At 39.5% G+C, this 20,503-nt stretch overlaps 1 protein-coding gene across 16 annotated transcripts in view; it reads left to right on the top strand.

The window, feature by feature from the left end:
- The first annotated feature begins 269 nt into the window (after window positions 1-269).
- Window positions 270-20,503, top strand: part of LOC127575749 (inositol polyphosphate-4-phosphatase type I A) — a 165,021-nt gene continuing 144,787 nt past the window's right edge. For 7 of the 16 annotated variants that reach the window (XM_052025790.1, XM_052025795.1, XM_052025793.1 and 4 more), the window contains exon 1: window positions 6,664-6,781. The gene's annotated coding sequence lies outside the window, so the exon portion shown is untranslated. Of the gene's footprint in view, window positions 539-6,663; window positions 6,782-8,152; window positions 8,211-20,503 lie in introns of those variants that run through there. The other 9 variants (XM_052025796.1, XM_052025784.1, XM_052025779.1 and 6 more) reach the window with 5 other exon arrangements.

The following is a 20,503-nucleotide window of genomic DNA, read 5'->3' as shown; positions in this document are numbered from 1 at the left end:
CTTCCTGAAGTCCACAATCAATTAACTTTCACTTATTTATACAAATAACAATTTCACATTATGTTTTCCCCTTTATAGTTTGATATTGTCTCTAAGAATGGTGTTTGACCTTGATAATCAACATTAAGTACATATTTCACGCAGTTGCTTTGCTATTCAGTGACAACTTCAGCCACACGAGGGCAGTAAATTAGTAAATGTGTGTTTTATTTATGACAGCAACCTTCCTACCCATCCTGTGTAGGTGTCTGATATCCTTTGTTTTCCAAATGGTTGGCATTACAGCTCCCTCTGCTAATATCAATGTAATTGGAATGACGCAGTACAGAAGAAGGTGCTTGAAAGCAACAGAAAATGCTTCTCATGGAGTAACACTGCAGGATATTGAAGAGTTCCACGGTAGGGAGTCAGCACCTCACTGGACTTCTTTGCAACTGCCTGAGGACAATTTCTAGACCACAGCAATCGGCATCAATAGAAAAACCAAGAACCAAAAAATCATACCAAGCAGGGTTCAAAGGGAAAAAATACAGTACTGGTAGGTATGATGATTGAATATCCTTTACAGCATAAAACTAGGATAAATTGCCTTATAAGGATTACAAAAAATTGATTATATAATTTTATATTATTGGGGGAAAAATTACCATATGGAGAAATATGGATTAATTCTTAAGATTTGATCAGTAAAACCTAGAAAGTTCACCAGTCAAGTCTGCCAGCAGGTCCTTTTATAATTAGGCTGATAATGGAGGAGGATAAAGCAAGTGTCATTCTGTTTAAACGAAAGGGTGGGGCTGTATGTCAATCTTCTACATTGGATCAATGTAAATTTAACAAATTATTTGTTAATCTAACAACTAAATGAACTTTTACATGATCCTCATTTTGAATATAATATTAAATAAGTAATTTCTAATAAGGCACAATTTATTTTAATGTAATATTTCTGTGTTTACATTAGTGTTATTTAACATTCCTTAAATTAATAAAAATAGATTGGTAGAACAACTATAAAACTGAATAATTAGTGAATTTTGCAGCATAAATTCATCAGTATTAGTAAAAGGAATATTTCACTGATAGGGTATGATTCTGGAGCCTTGTTAGGGTAACAAAAATGAATAGTGCTATACTGCTGAACAATTACATACAAGATGTTTGAGAGCAGTGGTTTACAAATTTTTCTATATTACATATCATCTTGCAAATCTACCAGCTGCCTGTTTAACTTTGCCTGAATGTATGTTATATTTTAACCTATTAAATCCCTTTATTTATGTTGTTAACTAATCCTTACGAACTGCAACAGGCTTTTCTGCTTTAACAACTGTGAAAATACTGAATTGCTTCATCTTTATGAGGAAGATTTATCACCTAAAATAAATGCTGCCAACCATTACTTAGTGCTGCCCTGTCTTGCCAATTCCTCAGTTTATATTCAAATAACTATTACAGAACACTACAGTACAGTATAGGCCCTTTGGCCCACAATGTTGTGCTGACATTTTATCCTGCTCTAAGATCTATTTAACCCTTCCCTCCCACCCACCCACCCACATAGCCCCCTATTTTTCCATCATTCATGTGTCTATCTAAGAGTCTCTTAAATGTCCCTAATGTATCTGCCCCCACAACCTCTGCCGGCAGTGCATTCCACATATCCACAACTCTGTGTAAAAAAAAACTTACCCCTGACATCTCCCTTATACCTTCCTCCAATCACCTTAAAATTATGTCCCCTCGTGTTAGCCATTGTCACCCTGGGAAAAAGTCTCTGACTGTCCACTCGATCTATGCCTCTTACCATCTTGTACACCTCTATCAAGTCACCTCTCATCCTCCTTCTCTCGAAAGAGAAAAGCCCTAGCTCACTCAACCTATCCTCATAAGACATGCTCTCCAATCCAGGCAGCATCCTGGTAAATCTCCTCTGCACCCTCTCTAAAGCTTCCACATCCTTTCTATAATGAAGCGACCAGAACTGAACACAATACTCCAAGTGTGGTCTGACCAGAGTTCTATAGAGCTGCAACATCACCTCACGGCTCTTGAACTCAATACCCCGACTAATGAAGGCCAACACTCCATATGCCTTCTTAACAACCCTATCGACCTGCGCGGCAACCTTGAGGGATCTACAGGCGTGGACCCCAAGATCCCTCTGTTCCTCCACACTGCTAAGAGTCCTGCCATTAACCTTGTACTCTGCCTTTGAATTCAATCTCCCGAAGTGTATCACTTCACACGTATCCGGGTTGGACACCATCTGTCACTTCTCAGCCCAGCTCTGCATCCTATCAATATCCTGTTGTAATCTACAGCAACCTTCTATACTATCCACAACACCACCAACCTTTGTATCATCAGCAAACTTACTAACCCACCCTTCCACATCCTCATCCAAGTCATTTATAAAAATCACACCCAATTGTTCACACCCAATCACATCTGAATCATGTTTGAAAGAACAAGCCACAATGAGAATTACTGCAGTTACAATTAAACTGTTGTTAATATATTTCTCAATTTTAATTATCTTAAAAGGGGAGCAGTGATACTCAGCAACAACACAAACAAGTCACAGGATACAATAATAATCATGCCATTTACACTTAGCTTTAGTGTATGCTTTCTTTTGACACTTAAACAATGGTCTAATAATATGATAACTGAATTACTTCACTTTCTTTGTAGTGCTACTTTGAATTTTCCATTTGTAATTACGGAATTAGCTTGAACATAAAAAACAGAAGCACAGAGAGGCCATTCAACCCCATAAGCCTGCTCTGCCTTTCATTAAGACCATAAGTGATTTTTTTAATCTTGGTATCACTTTCCTGTGTTAACCTCAAAATGCTTGATTCCATTAATAGTCCAAAATCTGTCAACCTGTCTTGTATATACTCAGTATCTGAGCCTCCATGTTCTTGGTTAGAGAATCCCAAAGGTTCACTCCCTTCTTTGTGAAAAGTTATCTCATCTCCGTCATGAATGGCTGACCCCTTATTGTGAAACCACAACAACTCCAGCCAGGGGAAACATCATCCCTGCATGTACCCTGCCAAGCCTGTCAAGATACCCTCTCAATTTTCTAAACTTGAGAACGTAGACCCAGTCTGCTTAACCTCTCCTCATAGGACAATCCCCCCCTTGCAAGGATCATCCGTTAAACCTGCACTAGATTCGTATTCATATGTTTCCTTAGGTAGGGAAACAGGATTCTGTATACAATATTCTTGTAGTGGTCTCACTGGGACCCTATATAATTTCAGTAAAATGTTTTTACTCTTGTCCCCAAATCCTCTTGTAATAAACTCAAAATTGACATGAAATATTAACTCTGTCTCTATCCCTGCATGTACTACCTAACTTGTTGGATGTCCCTGGTATCTTCTTTTACTTTGGATAGATCATATATGGTCCCTGCATATATGATCTATCCAATATTAATATATTAATATAGGTTATATTAATAGGCTATATATATATATATATATATATATATATATATATATACAGGCTATATTAATATAGTCTGGCTGGCACCCCAGAAGCAATCTCTGCAGCACCTCAGAAGTCACAGTCTCCTAATCAAAAAATTATGTTATTACTACTCTCTTTTCTGTGTGCTAACATGTTTCTGTTACAATATGCCCTATATTAATAGAAAGATAGATCGGAGAAGTAGCATGATGCAGAATATGTTCTCCGGTATAGTGTTTGCTACATATTGTCCATTATTAAGGATAAAAAGGGGTGATAATGCAAGGTGACCATGGTGATAGGAACAAAATGTCAGTGTGGAGGAGGTGTGAATGCAGAATAATTACACCCCAATCATTGAAATGTAATTCTTTGACCAAGCTTATGCTCATCTGCCCTAATATTCCTTACCTAGTTCTGAGTCATATTTTCATTTAATAATGCAGTTGTAAAGCATCTTGGGATGTCTTCTATCTTAATGGTGCAATGAGGCAGCACAGTGGCACAGCTAGTAGAGCTGCTACCTCATAGCATCGGAGATCCAGGTTCAGTCCTGACCTGGGATGCTGTCTGTGTGGACACCTTTGACCGCAAGTCCATCGGGCAGTGGTCAGCACAGAATATGCTGCAGATACTGCGGGACACAGAGTCTATGGATATTGTGGGGTGGTTCCCTGAGCAAATTATCCAAATCATCTGGCAGAATGCCTTATCACCAGAACTCGCCAACAAGCACCAAGACCTTGCTTGGTGCCGTCCCAGACAGGTCCTCCCTGTATAGTTGGAATAACATCCCCAACACATGCTGCCCTCGAGTTGGCTGTGTTGGGGAAAAGACAGTCACACACCTCTTTTGCAGACTGTGAATTTGCTAAGAGGGTGTGGAGAAGGATGCAAGGGTCCTTGTCTTGGTTCATCCCAAGTAGCTGCGTGACAGAGGACTCTCTGATCTGTGGGCTGTTCCCAGGGGGACACAACGAGACACACATCAAGTGCTGCTGGAAGATCATCAACATGGTGAGAAATGCCCTTTGGTCTGCCTGAAACTTGTTGGTCTCCCAGCACAGCGAGATGTCTCTAAGGGAATGCTGCAGACTGGCACAGTCCAGGCTGCAGGAGTACATGCTGAGGGATGCACTGAAGCTTGGTGCAGCCAATGCAAAGGCTCTGTGGAGAAGGACCACAGTCTAGGCTCCTTCCGCTCCTGGACATGGAGGGGCTGAGTTGGGTAGGGAAGCCCTTCAAACAATGAAAGCGTGTATCACCCCAGGGAACCACATGAGTGGCAATGGTGCTGTGGTTTTAAAAAAGTGTTAACACACTACTGAATGTATTGACCAAATGACCCTTAAGAATGTAAACATTTTGCACTGTACCTATTCTTTTGTATATATAATCTATTATGAATAAACTTTATTTTCAAAATTAAAAAATGCTGTCTGTGTGGAGTTTGCTCATTCTCCCTATGACTGCATGAGTTTCCTTTGGGTGCTCCAGTTCCCTCCCACATCCCAAAGAAGTGCAGGTTGGTAGGTCAATAGGTCACTGTAAATTGCCCTTATCTGTAGGTGAGTGGTAGAATCTTGGAGGAGTTGAAGAGATTGTGGGCAGAATATAAAATGGGATTCATATCGGATTAGTGTAAATGGGTATGATGGTTGGCATAGATTCAGTGGGCTAAATGGCCTGTTTCTGCACTGCATCTCTCTATGATTTTTTATAAGTAGATTTACATGATTCTTTTGCAGAAGTAAAACAGAGAATGCTGGATATATTCCGCAGGTTGGGCAGGAATCTGTAGAGTGTGAAATGGAATGATCCATGTTGATGACTTTTCATCACATCTGTTTTCATGCTAGGTCATTGATTTGAAATGTTAACTCTGTTTCTCTCTCCACAATTGCTGCTCAATCTGCTTATTATTTTCAGCACTTTGTTTTTATTTCAGTTACAGCATTGCAGTAGTTGACTTTTGAATTTGTATTTCAGCAGTAATCTAGCGAGTCTATGTTTTTAAATTGAGCTGCTTGTTCCCAGGACCTAGATGCTACTGGAAGATGCCTGAAATGAGATTACGATAATAGTTATCTGTAATAACAGGTGTAACGCTTAACTGTAAAGCTCGGTGTTTAGTAAATCTCATTGGTCCAATTCAACATGAAGACCAGTCATGCATGCACCTTCTTTCAGAACTGACTGCTGAGAACCTGGAGGGTGATGGATCCTGGGAATAGTAGTTTTAGTTGCCCGCGATAATGGACTTGTTGGTAAATTCACAGTAACACTACAAAGAAAGTAAAATAATTCAGTTATATTATTAGACCATTGTTTAAGTAAGTCAAAATAAAGCACACATTAAAACTAAGTGTAAATGACATTATTATAGTATCCTGCAGCCTGTTCGTTTAGTTGAGTTTCACTGCTCCCCTTTTAAGATGAATTGAGAAATATATTAACAGTTTAATATTAACTGCAGTAATTCTCATTGTGGCTTGTTCTTTCAAATATGATTCACATGGATTGGGTGTAGACAGTGGTTATTTGAATATAAACTGAGGAAATGGAAAGATGGAGCAGCCCTCAGTAAGGTATGGCAGCACTTAGTTTAGATGACAAGTACCTCCTAAAGATGATTAAGTGTTAAAGCTGAAAAAACTGGTGCAATTCTTAATGATTATTTAACATTATTATAATTTTTTTAATTTAAAAAATTGTAATTATTTAACATTTATTTATAAAGTGATTTAATAGACTAAAAGATATCAAAAAGATAAATGTTGGCATAACATTGTGGGCCGAAGGGCCTGTACTGTGCTGTAGTGTTCTATGTTCTATAGATTCAGGAAAGGTTAAACAGGCAGCTGGCAGATTTGCAAGATGATAGGTAACAGAGAAGTTTGAAAGCCACTGCTCTCAAACATTTTGAATGCAAATATTCAGCAGTTCCACAGCATTATTCATTGTTGTTGCCCTAACAAGGCTCCAGAATCATACTTAATCAGTAATATGTTCCTTTTGCTAACACCAAAGAATTTGTCCTGCAAAATGCACTAATTATTTAGTTGTTCCAGCGATCTATTTTGTTGTCGGCAAGCAATGTGGAAAAAAAACTACAACTCCCAGAACTCTCGGCGCCAAACTTGCGCAAGCGCACTGGGGGCCGTGTGAGTGACGCTGCTGCAGCCGCGGCGGCGGATAAATGTTTATCGTGTGGCCGGGTTGAGGAGGTAGCGGGGCGGCGGCGGGGGAGGAGGAGACGACGGTGTCGTCTGGCTGTTGCAGCGAGGAGCGGAGGGTAAGGGAGAAGTCCGTTAGGAACGGATTGTTATTGCGTTAATGTTTATCGGGGGGGGGGGGGGGGGTGTGGAATGAGGACCCAGCGGCCGATGGAGGACCGGGTGTCCCGTTTGATGCGCCCCGTCAGCTGGGGGGCGATGACTTGAGGCCTCCGCCGGGTCTGGCAGGGATCTTGTCTGCAACAGCAATCAAACCAGGCGCCGCAGAAATGGTGCAGTCATCAACTGCAGCTCATGGGTAGCGCAGGGACAACCTTTATTGGGATGGACTACGGCAGTTCCTAATTTGCAGTAGATCCGCCGAAGAGACCGATGCACAAGCCCGCGCGTTTCCCTAATTCATGCCGACATTTGTCTTGTGTATTGAAACCATTGGCATAACCTCAATCAGAATCAGTAGGCACAAGCTGCCAGCAGGTCAGTTTATGAATGGATTGTACCGCCTTTTGGGTCGGCCGTCTTTTAGGCAGTTCTTTTGGGGTGACAATGACTTGCTTTCACCGCAGTATGTTCTGTGGGTTCTGAGGTGGCTGGGGAGACCAATGTGGGATCTACCGCCTCTGACACAGTGCAGACAAGAGAAGATTGACGGGGCAGGTACATAGTTAGATGTGCTTTTCTGCTGATTATTCTAGGCTTCTGCCTGCTCCCAATGCGTGGATATCAGTGGGGTTCTCAATGCAATCCCAAATGCTTCTCATACATTTTGAATGATTGTAAACTAGGGATTTCCAAGGAGTCTGAGAATTTCGCTGAATTGCTTCCTCTGCCCATCTTGACATGACAGTGCTCAGAGTAAAGTGCCTGTTTCAGGAGTCAACTATCTGAATGATGTGGCCTGCCCATCAGTCTTTAGTGTGTGATTAAAGCTCCAATGCTAGGGATGTTGGCCTGAAAGAAAACACTGGTATGTGCTTTCAGACTTTTGTATCTTCTGTCTGTATGGACTGTTATTATCATGGGTGAGTATTTTGCTGTAGGCACATGTTTAGTGTATGGCCTGATCGTCATATGCCTCACTGTATGAATTGATTAACTTGGAGCTCATCTTCTAAAGATACATGTATGTAGGTGTCATCTACATTTTACAGCTCAAGTTCATATGATGTAGATTGAACTTTTCTCTTTCCTCCTTTGTATTAACTCTACTCCAGCAGGATGCTTGTTGAAAATACTATTCAATGTTGTGGGAGTATGATTCAGCAGAGCATAGGGACATTGACACACCTTTGTTTGACCCGAGTATGTGCTCAGATTGTGATTGTTGTGAACCCGTTTGCTTAGGATCATAACTTGCATGCCATGAAGTTGCAGTTGTGAAATAGATTCTGAATGCAACCAAATTGTCTCATTATTCATTTATTTTTCAGGATCTGGGTATCACTGGCAAGGCCACCTTTGATTGCCCATCCTGTTGGCCTTGAGAAGGTGAGCCGCTTTGTTGAATCACCTCCAGTCCTTCTGATATAGGTACTCCTACAGTTTTGTTGGGTGTGGTGTTCCAGGATTTATACCCAATAAAGATGAAATGTTTCCAAATTAGGATGATGTATGACACCATTGGAGAGGAACCTGCTGCTCATAATGTTCCTATGCAGTTGCTGCCCTTGTCCTTCCTTGTAGTAGGGGTTGCATATTTGGGAGAAACTGTCAAATGCTAGTAAGTTAAGTGCATTTTGTAAATGGTAAATACTACAGCCACTGTGCACCAGTAGTTCAGACAATGAATGTCTAAGATAGTTTATAAGGTGGCAGTCCTGAATGGAGTCAGCTTCCATAATGCTCTTGAAGCTGAACTCGTCCAGGTTAGTGGAACGTATTCAGTTACGTTCCTGATAGCAACTTGTAGCTGATGGAAAAGCTTTGCCTTATTAGAAAGTGAATCACTTGCTTCAGGATATCCAGTCTCTGACCTGCCCTTGTAGCTAAAGTATTAATGTGGCTGATTCATTTGAGATTCTGGTTGATGGTGGGGAGATGGAATGCCACTGTATATCAAGGATAGATTGTCAGGTCATTGGTTGGCACTTCTGTAGTACAAATGTCACTTGCCACTTATCTGCCCATACATGAATGTTGCCAAGAATTGCTGCATGCTGGCATGGGCTGGGTCATTTGTGAATAGTGGCATGTGGAATTGAATATTGAAGCAGCCTAGTTCTTTGCCCTGAAGAACTCCTGCTGTGATGATTAACTTCCAGCAACCACAAATATTTGAGTATTTTTCCCATGATCAGTTTTACCAGGGCTCCTTGATGCCACATTCACTCAAATGCTGCCTTGATGTCAAGAGTGGGTCACTCTCAGCTCACATCTGGAATTCAGCTCTTGGGTCCTAACTGGCTCTCAATGAATAGGTTATCATTGAATGTGTACTGCTTGATAGCACTGACAGTGACATCTTTCATCACTTTGTGAGATTGAGAGGTTCCTTCCAACAAATGCTAATTGTCTCTCTGAATTTGATAAGTTCACCTGCTTTCTTGCTTCTCATTTGGTATTTGGGCAGTTGACGGTCCTGACAGTGCTGAAGAATCTGCACATGCCATGGTTTTCGTTGAGTTTCTGTACTGACTGTGCTCTTTCCATCTACCATCTGTTGCTGGGGTTATATGTTTTCTATTGGAGCTCTCCCTTCATGTACCTGTAGAGTTGTCTTGTCTCCCTAGAAGCATGATTTTTTTTTTCCTCTTAAACCACCAACACAAGGCAGTCTTGAATTAGAAAGTCATCAGGTTAATGAAACATAATTGACTTGCTTTAATTGCCTTGTACTTCTGTGTCTGTTTATTCAAAAAGTACCCATTTATACATTTAAAAGAAAATTACATGGGGAAAATGTGTGTCACAATAGCTAGCTAGGTGGTTGGTTGATCTTTTCATGAAATTTGTTCCAGGAATTGCATCTTCTTCAGGACCTGATTCTCTTCATCTTAATTCTGCTCTTGGTTGTTCCATATCCAAGTTAATATCCCTAATGAAAGTCAAAAAAACTGCAGGTACTGGAAGTCTGTAATAAAAGCAGAAAACACATTGAATAATACAAATATTATTTTTCCTCTTTTTTTGTAAGATGATAGTAGCAACTAAAGTGTTGTCCAGGTCCTGAGAAGGACATTTTGCAAGTTATTTTGTGAGTGGGGTGATCACTGTAATGATGCCTAGTAGACAGGTCATTGAATTTATTGGAATTTTGAATGTGACTTCATTGCAGATTCCCAGAGAATCTAACTGGAAGTCCATAGAGAGCATCTGTGGAGAGAAAAACACAGTTAAATATTTCAGGCCTGTGGCTTTTTATTAGAACTGGAAAAGTGTTCTTGGTTCTTGTTTTATTGTAGTTACCTCTCTCAGCCCTGGTGATTTGGACCTGATGACAGGAAATGCTGGATCAGATACTGATAGAAAATGATATTAGTAATAGTTTGTGTAGTGCTGGGTTTCAGACCAGCTTTTGAATTTGTTCCATCTTCAGTGCCTTGTGACCAAGTTTACAGTTGCCCTGAAACCTGCCACAAAGAGGAATTGTATTCTGTAGTTTCATTTGCTATTTCATTCTGTACAATTTTCAGTTTTGATGTACTGTAAATAGCAATTTCAAATCTAGTTAAATTCACTTCATGAAAAATTGCTGAACGTTTTAGAATGTTATGCTGTTGCTTGAATATTCTGCCTAATATCTATGTTGTGCCACATAATTAAATGCCTTGTATAGAGAGAGACCAAATTACATGTATAAACTGTTCCATCTTCTTCAACCCTGTTCGTACTTCATTAATAATGAACTCAGCTAAGTTTGTCAGACATCAGACCATAAGATATAGGAGCAGAATTAGGCCATTCAGCCCATCGAGTCTGCTCTGCCATTCAATCATGGCTGATTTTTTTTTCAACCCCATTCTCTCGCCTTCTCCCCGTAACCCTTAACCCCCTTACCAATCTTGAACCTATCAATCTCTGCCTTTAATACACTCCATGACTTGGCCTCCACAGCCCTTTATGGCAATGAATTCCACAGATTTGCCACCCTCTGGTTGAAGAAATTCCTCCTCATCTTAGTTTTAAAGGGACGTCTCTTTATTCTGAGGCTGTGCCCTCAGATCCTAAACTCTCCTCCTGGATCCTCTCTATGCAGGCCTTTCAGTATCTGGTAAGTTTCGAGGAGATTCCACCTCACCCCCCCCCAATCCTTCTGAACTCCATTGAGTACATGCCCAGAGAAATTGAATGCTCCATCAAGTGTTAAGCCTTGGGATCATCCTTGTGAACCTCCTCTGGAACCTCTCCAGGACCAGCACATTCTACATTAGATATGGGGCCCAAAATTGCTCACAATATTCCAAATGCAGTCTGACTAACGCCTTAATGCTCTAGCAGTATATCCTTGCTTTTATAACCAAGTCCTCTTGAAATGGATGCTAACATTGCATTTGCCTTCTTTACTACTTACTCAACCTGCAAATTAACCTTGAGGGAATCCTGAACCAGGATTTCTGAATTTTCTTCCCATTTAGGAAATATGCTACACCTTTATTCTTCTTACCAGGGTGCTTAGCCCCATACTTCCCTACACTGTATTCCATCTGCCACTTTGCCCAATCTGTCCAAGTCCTTCTGTAGACTTCCTGTCTCTGTGACACTACCTGGTCTTCCACCTATCTTGGTATCATCTGCAAACTTGGCCACAGTGCCATCAGTTCCTTCATCCCAATCATTAATGTATAAAGTGAAAAGTTGCAGTTCCAACACTAGTGGTGGCCATCCTGAAAAGGACCCCTTTATTCCTGCTCTCTGACTTCTGCCAGTCAGCCAGCTTTAATAAATTTGTGACAATTTTATAGCAGGGTATGGCCTGTAGTAGTTTCTACACCAATTTCTGGTTGGTTCCCCTTCTCCACTGTATTGAAAACCTGGAATTTTTTGTTTCAGTTTAATTTCAATTTCTGTAATCATCCAGAGAGACTAGCTTTGGATTACCTAGCTTCTCTTGTCTCAACTAACATGCTTAGGCTGTACCTAAGCTGTTTCCTTGAAGCTGAATGTGCATAATGGTGCTCATCCTTCTCCTCCTCTCCCTCCTGCTCAAAACATAAAACGTAAGCAATAGAAACATTTGGTCCGTTGTGCCAGTCAGCGAGATCATGCTGATTTTTTTTAATCTCCTAGTTTTTTTTATGTTAAGGGAATCCTGATATATGGAGTTAGTGTAGGGAAACAGCAATCTCTGCATTAAATATATTCAGCAACTGAGCCTACACATCCCTCTTGAGTAGAGAATTCCAAAGTTTCATTATTCCCTGGGTGAAGAAATTTCTTTTTCTCTGCTCTGAAAGGCCAAACCCTTATTTTCAGACTGTGATCCCTAATTCTAGACAGCCAACTGAGGGGAAACATCAAGTCCACATCTATCCTGCTACTACTGGAAGAATTTTGTACACTTCAATTAGATCACTTCTCGCTCAACTCTTGATCATATAGACTCAAACTTGCCTCTGCAAGAATCAATATGTTGAACCTTTTGTTGCATTTCCTCTACTACAAATATATTTTTCCTTGGGTAGGGAGACTAGACGTGCACACAATATTCCAGCTGCAGTCTTACCAGTGCCCTATATTATTGGAGCAAGGGATTTCTGCCCTTGAACTTAAATTCACTTGCAATAAAAGCCACCTTCCGGCTTGCTGCACCTGCATATTAACTTTGTGGTTTTTATGTATAAGGACAGCCAGGTCTCTCTAAGACATAGATCTTTCAAACATTCACCATTTTAAAAGAGATTCCGTGTTTCCATTTTTTTTCAATCAAAGTGGATGACCTCAAATTTTTCCAAAATGTATTCCAGCTGTTATGTCCTTGCCCATTTACTTAACCTTTCTCAATTCTCCTGAAGTCTCATCAGCAAATTTTGGGTTTATTAAACAGGCTGGGATTGCAGCACCAATACCTGTAGGTTCTCACAGATAATAGCCTCCTGACAAAATTATCTTTTTTTAATAGTCCCTTGAGTAGCACCTTAGCAAAGTCCTTCTGAAAGTCCAAACGTGCCATTTCATCTGGTTCACCCTAATCTATTCTGCTCGTTGTGATCTCAAAAAAACTTAATTGATTTGTCAAACATAATTTCACTTTAACAAATCCATATTCACTTTGCCCAGTCCTATTATTCATTTCGTTAGTGTTTTGTTACCACTTCCTTGCCAATAGATTCCACTAATTGTCCTGTTACCAGCCTTAATTGTAAGTACTTCACCATTTTCCTCTCATTTTCCTAAGTAGTTTAGTTTTATTTCCTAGCCATGCAAGAATTTTGGAAGTTGAGAACCAGTGTACCCATTATCTAAATACCCATCCCCATAAAACCTTGCATTGCAGGTCAGCAGGTTCTGGAGACTTATCACATTTTGATCCCATTAATTTGTCTGAAACTATTTTTTTAAACTAATGTTAATTTCTTTGTGCTCCTCATCCATTTGAGACGTAGTTCTCCACAATTTCCTGAAGGTTTTTGGATTCTTTCATGGCTGACATAAAACATTTATTTAATTTCTCTGCCATTTCCTTATTCCCTGACATTTCTCCTGTCACAGTCTGTAAGGGACTCGCATTTTCCTTGTGTACCTGTGAACCCTTGTGCCCCTCAAGCCTGCTTTGCCAAACAATTATATTATGGCTGTTCCTGTGGTAACTTAACTACACGTTCCTGCATAACTTGGGTAACCATCCACTCCCTTGCTTATCAATAATTTATCTATCTCTACCTTAAAGTATTCAACTCTACTTTCACTGTCCTTTGAGGAAGAGTGTTCCAGAGACTTGCGAGAGAAAATTTCACCTTGCCTCTGTTTTAAATGGATGACCCTTTAATTTTGAGCAAGGACCTCTAGTTCCAGATTTTCCCACATCTAACCTGCTGAGACCCCTCGGGGTCTTGACTACTTTCTCTCTCAAGATTAATTTTATTTTATATAAGTATTGAGTTTTTCTCTTAAATTAGTCTGTAAAGTATTAAAGCACTTCTTCTTGTATTCCAAAATCTCCCTGTCTTTCAGTTCTCCTGTTCTGATGTCATTTAAAGGGAACTGTGTAAGTTTCTGAAAAGAAAAAGAATTTGCAGGGCTATGGGGAAGTGCTAGAGAAGTGGGATTAACTGGATTATTCTTACTCAGAGTGTTAGATTAGCTGGGTCAAATGGTCTCCTGTGTTGTAACCATTCTATGATACCACATTGATTTAGTCAAGTTATCTAATGTTCATGACTGAGGAAATTAGTGGTTGCAGGCTACTTCAGTTTTAACACATCACAATCAAACTAGTCTCTCTTGTCAATAGAAATCAAGCTAACCCAGCTAAGTGACTGTAGTCGAAGCCTTTCCTGGCCTGTCTGAATTCCACATTGCCATCAAACATCTACATTTATCATTTGGGCAAATCTGTCTGGCATATAATGACATTTTTTGATTAGGTCTTCAGGAAGTATGTTTTAGCACTGTACAGATTGAATTATTTGTCTTTATTTAGGCTGAGCGCATTGGTAATAGTGCTCTAGTTTTATCCTATGGCTCTATGTAATGGAAAATGTGTATATGTGGATAATTGAAGCATAATTAAAACTTTCCGTAACTTTATCTCAGAGGAAGGTTCAATTTCATTGTGATAGTTATGAAAGGTTATAATAAATGGAGAATTTACTTAAACTCCACCCAACTTCTCCCTCCAAGAACTTGCCACTGATGATTGGAAGCAATATAGCACAATGATAATCAGGGTTCGCAAGTGAAAAGTAACTGGGTCAGAGGATGTAACTTTGAGCTGACTTGTATTTTTCCATTTTTACACTTGCCTCTCTTTTCCCAGAAATAGTAAACATTTCGCATAAATACAAGATCATCTACTGGTTTAAAGTGACATTGTTATTTTGGTCAGACATACCTACCGTGTGTGGAACAATTACCACCTCTCAGTTTCCAGCTTTAGCAACAGAACAACTTGTAGGTTTCCCATAAAGAATGTGTACTTTTCCATTGACTTTTGGTGCAAGTGGACTTGCCCTGGGTACTGGGACTCAAAACATGCTAAAGCAGTATGACATATCAAAGTTGTTTCCTACTGCACGCCCAACTAATTGACCCTTCATGTTTAAACAGGGACTCCTAGTTCTAGATTCTCTTCTCCTTTTGTGCTCTCTGACAGCAATAATTACACCATTGTCGCACTGGATTACATGATTATATGGAACTCTGTGAAGTTGAGGAGGACTGTAAGGAGTGAGGTGTGGAGAATTAGGGTCTCCATTGACTGACTCATCTATCCCATCAGGTTCTATATGTAAGGCAGCTTGGATGCAACAAAGATGTACATGAAGGCCAGGTAGGCCTTGTCACAACTTCTGATGCCATGTTTTGAATGTTCCCCCAAATAGATTATAAGTGGAAAAGATAATATGATTCTTACTTGCTTTGTATTTACTGGAGAATTATAGTTATTCAGTTATGGGAGGTGGACATTACTGACAAGACCAGTGTGTATTGTCCAACCCTAAATGGCCTTTAAGGTGATGCACCTTTTTTTGAATGGCTGCTGTCTGCATGGTGAAGATATTCCCACAATCATGTCGAGTAGAGAGTTTTGATTTTGAACCATCTATGATTAAGGAATGGGATTTATTGGCATGTTAGGAAAGTGTACAACTTGGATTCCCATGTATTTGCTAGCCTCATCCTTCTGACGTAAGAGGCTGTACTTTTGGAAGAAGCTATGAAAGAAACATCAGTGCGAAGATGGTACGTGCTATAGCCAGGGTACAATAGTGCTCTATGGGAATGAATATTTAGGATAGAGGATTAGGTGACAAACATATACTGTCTTGGATGATGTTGAGTTACTTAATTGCAGCTAAAGCTACTTTCATCATGGCATGTGGAGAGTACTCCATCACACTCTGACTCATGGCTTGCAGATAGTGGAAAGTTTTCAGGAAGTCACTCACTACTGGTTTCTGACATACTTTTGTTATCACAATATACATTGTGCTAGTCCAGTTAAATTTCTTGTCAACGATGTCCCTAAGGATATTGATGTTGGAATTCATGGTAAAAGAAATTCACTAAAATATCAGGAGGGTGTGATTGGGCTATTTCAGTGAAGATGTTTGTTGCCTGGGAGTTGCATGACATCAGTGTAACTCGCCACTTACGAACTCATGGCTGAATATTATTTAGTTCTTGCTATTTTCATGCTTTATTACTCAAGTTGAAAATAGAATTGAATGATGTACAATCATCAGCAAACATAATCACTTATGATAAAGAGGTCTGAACTGTGACAGACTGTTAACTTCACGAAAATCATTTAGAAGATTATTGGCACCACTGGGAGCCACAATGTGTGATTTCTGCATTTAAATATAGTGCAGAACAACTGATTTTTGGATGTGGAAGATTGAAAGCTAAGTGTAAATTGAATGAAAGTCTGTAATTGTAGTGAATTTTGAGGTGACGAAATTTCACTATTCATTGCATGTTTGTTTGTTCCATTGGTTAGAATTAATGGGACAATGAAGAATCGCAAAGGAGATGGTCAGTGATATGGTATTTAAAAATCAAGGCAGAATGCAGGTGATACCTTATGATTAGCTCAGTTGGAAATTTTTGAGGTGGAATTTTGTGCAATCTTAAGGAATGTAATTTAGTTCTTTAAAATCACTATAGTATCTTAAATATAACTCCTTCTTTGGCACCCTAAGGATCAGAAATGACTTGCATCGTCTCTAGTTCTGTGGGTTTTGAGTTGGCTGATGAGGTTAGTATCACAGGACCTGCATGCTCTGGCACAGGTAGGGGAGGAGGTACGTGATGGGGTAGGTAGTTTGGGGGTTGTTACTCTTCGTTGACGTTTTATGCTGTGCTTCTGTGTGTTCCCGACAAATGGACTGGAGGTTCCCAAAAGCTTCTTCGCCATTTTGAACATTAATGGATTCCCACGAATGGAATGTTACACGGGCATGAGAATATCCTTCAGTCACTTTCTTTGTCCACCTGACAAGCTCATACTACATTGTGCCTGCTGTAGGTAGTGAATGTTAAATAAGTGTATAGGAAGGCATGGATCCCTATTGCATTAGGCTGAGTTTTAGGTTTTAATCTTCAGTCTTTTCCTCTACAGCTTTTAGCCATGTGAGTCTCATTCTGTATTTAAGCACTGTTGAATTTTATATCAATGTCTTTTGAAAAATAGCTTTTGGGGTACATTTTCTTTCATCTTGGGGAAAAAACCTGAAAATGCTGGAAACTTGAAATAAAAATAGAAAATGCTGGGGAAGCTCAGCAGGTCAGGCAGCATCTGTGGAAAGGGAAGTAGAGCTAATGTTTCAGGTTGAAGACTATTGGTCAGAACTGAGAAGGAAAGAAAACAATTTCATTGTAAGTTGCAGAAAGAGTAGGGGAGGGATGAATAGAACAAAGGGAATATCTCTACTGAGTAAAGTCAGGTTTGCCCTAGTGCGATGTCAGAGTTATTCTTTGGATAAATTGCCTTTCAGATCCATTAATTTCTCCAGTACTAATTTTTTTTTTTACTAATTATTTCTTTGAGTTCCTTATTCACTTAAGACCTGTAGTTCTTGAGTATTTCCTGAAGGTTTTCTGTCTTTATGAAGACAGACAAAATGGTTGTTTAATTTCTCTGCTATTTCTTCATTCCCCACTATAACTTCTTTTGCCTCATTACGTAAGGGACCTACATTAATTTAGCTAAGCATCTTGTTTTTACATATCAGTTATAAGCTCTGTTTTTATGCTTTATGCAAGCTTATTCTTTAATGTCCTTATTCAAAAAGGGAGGGAGGTAAAAAGGTAACTGTAGGACAATATGTCTAATTGTTAGAAAGATGTTTGATTCAATTATTCAGGAAGTAATATCAGCACATTTGAGAAATCATTATCTCATCAACCAAAGTCAGCATGGCGTCATGAAGGGGTAATTATGTCTGACAAATTTGTTAGAGTATTTTGAGGAAGTTCTCACCAGAATGGACAAAGGGAAACTGGTATATATCTTGTAATTGGACCCCCAGAAGGCATTTGTGTCACCCAAAAGGTTAAGTGGCAAGATGGGAGCCATGGTGTTGAAGGTATTTTGTTAGTCTGTATAGAGATTTGGTTAACAAGCAGAAGGCTGTAAGTGGGGATAGGGAGGCCATTTTTAGATTGGGAATCTGAGGGAACACACCATTGTAAAACGAGAAAGGGTTAATTGATGATTTGGTAGCTAAGAGGTCTTAACCTGGATGGCACACAGGTAGTACATCCTTTGGGACTTATGCTCATGACTGCAGAGGAATGTATCTTTTCCTGCAACCATTACTGTGACCTTCTACCAGTACATCCATTTCAAATGTACTCCCCAAACTTGAATGTCCCCTTGATCCACATTGTTTTGATCGGTTTGTTCACCACTCTGCAGTTCCTTCTGTCATCCTACAAGTCACAAGAACCTTCTACCTGTTGGGCGAATGCAAGACCCGAGTTTCCTTTTGACGCTAATTTCTGGATCTCCATACCATCCTTACTCGATCACACAATCGTATGAGATTTTAACTGAAAAACTAAAGTAAACAAATTCCTAACTTGACAATTGGGTAAATAAAGATGTTTAACTGGATCTCCATCTGGGTTGCAACGGAGTGGAAATGGAAGAAGGGTCTGCCTTGTACATTTTCCTTACAGAAGGTATCATTCTGGGCTGTTGCTGGAGTAACTTGGAAAATTGAACAAAAGCACAATGTTGATCTTTAATAGTTGGAAAGTTGACTCGTTGGAAGAAAACTTGTAAGGAGGGACTCGTTATATATTTTACTGAACAACTCCCCCAATAAAATGAGACCTTTTTGCTAACTAAAAAATTTTACTCTGTATTTTAGCTTATTAAGGTCACTGAAGCTTTTTTAGAGATTGATAATTAGGAAACCTGCAGTGTCAAAGCTCAAAATAATAGTTTTTGTGTTATATAGGCTAATTATATCTTAAGGCTTCATGTGTTCCCCCCAGGAGTTTAATGGTGGAACTGCACACTTGGGTCCTGAAGATTTTAGTTGGGAGTTCTGCTCGGCCTATATTGAATCTTCAAGTTTAAATAGTATGAGTATCCTCAAGTCTTCAGCACAAGTCCTCAACAGAATTGAATTGGGTATTCTGCTTTAAGAAATGATTCTGCTTCCCTTGGGTCTGAGCAGAAGTTTTAAACTGGCATATGAATCTTGGGTAGATCAGTCAAGCAGCATTGATTGGTGAAACTACAGCAGGATATTAGTTGACGGCATTCCTGTAGAAATATTCTTGTTCAGAGTTTCCGGCAACTTACACTTCACATGTATTGCAATGCTCATAGGCCTGTAATGTTTTGAACTGCAGTGTCCTTTTTGTTCTACAGAAAGCGGTAAGGATTTCATCTTATTTTGTCAAGCAACTTAAAGAGAGGGTGAGTTCTTGTGCATAGCACTGGATAGCTTTAAATAATAAAATGGTTTAATATCACAATATTCAAATTTCCTTATGAAATATTACCTATTCACAGAATAATTGATCATATGCTCTTAGTGAAAGGACAAATACTTGGTTGAATGAGTGAATTGAGAAGGAACAGCAGTTTAGGTGTAGTTGTGCCATTGTTTGTTGCAGTCATGTCAAGAGTTTATGTTTGATCAGTTAGTCCAGCTGGAGAAATAAAAATGTGCTTATCCTTGACAATACACAGCTTGTTCATTTGTAAGTCCTGCAGTGTAAAAGTGACTTGTTGATGAATGGAGGAATGTGGCAATGTGTGATTGCAAATAGTAAAGCATAGAAGCATATTTTCACACAGCCTTATCCTATTGCAATACATCTGACAGATATTAAATCATTTTGTAATTTCTTATGACACAAAACTGACTTCCAGAGCTGTAGAATCATTGATAATATAGAACATAGAACATTACTGCACAGTACAGGCCCTTCGGCCCATGATGTTGTGCTGACATCACAAGGACATATATGAAATCATAAATGCTTTTTTACTTAAATCTGTCCTCTGCTTTAAAATGATTTCAATTATTTCCTTTCTCATCCAATGCTTTTGAACTTTTTGCCCATTCCATAGACACTGACTGCCTTCCTCTGGTAAGTTGCCCAGCCAGTCCGTGAGAACAGTAAGTTATCTCAACCAGCAACTGGGTGTCATGAGTTCATAGACAAGTTGGATTTATTAGATCTGGTAAACAAGCCTCTCTGTCCAGTCTGTTTTGGGTGATTCTGTATCCCATAGAGAAACAAAGGACTGCAGATGCTGGAATCTAGGTGAAAAACACTATGATGCTTGGAGGAACTTTCGGGTCCTGAAGAAGGGTCCTGACCCGAAACGTTGACCACCTGCTTTTCTCCATAGATGCTGCCTGACCTAACTGAGTTCCTCCAGCATCATCGTGTTTTTCATCTGTATTCTATACCCTGATGCCCTCTGATTTGAAAGTGTAAGCAACTTATAATTATGTAAGATTGCAAACCTACCCCTCCAAGAGATGGTTGCATTAGGCAAGCTGGTAAGTTTTTTGCAGATTGTTTTTATTTTGTTTTCTATTGGGTTGTTTTGTTCCCCCCCCCCCCCGTTATTTCATAGTTGATTTTTTTTTACATTATTTTGCATTTCCTTTTCAAGTTGCCATGATATTCCTGTCTTGTATGGAAGT

Source organism: Pristis pectinata, chromosome 11 (genome assembly GCF_009764475.1).
Source record: "Pristis pectinata isolate sPriPec2 chromosome 11, sPriPec2.1.pri, whole genome shotgun sequence".
Classification (NCBI taxonomy): Eukaryota; Metazoa; Chordata; class Chondrichthyes; order Rhinopristiformes; family Pristidae; genus Pristis; species Pristis pectinata.
Note: the sequence above shows the minus strand (reverse complement) of the source record. Positions and strands in the feature narration are given on the sequence as shown.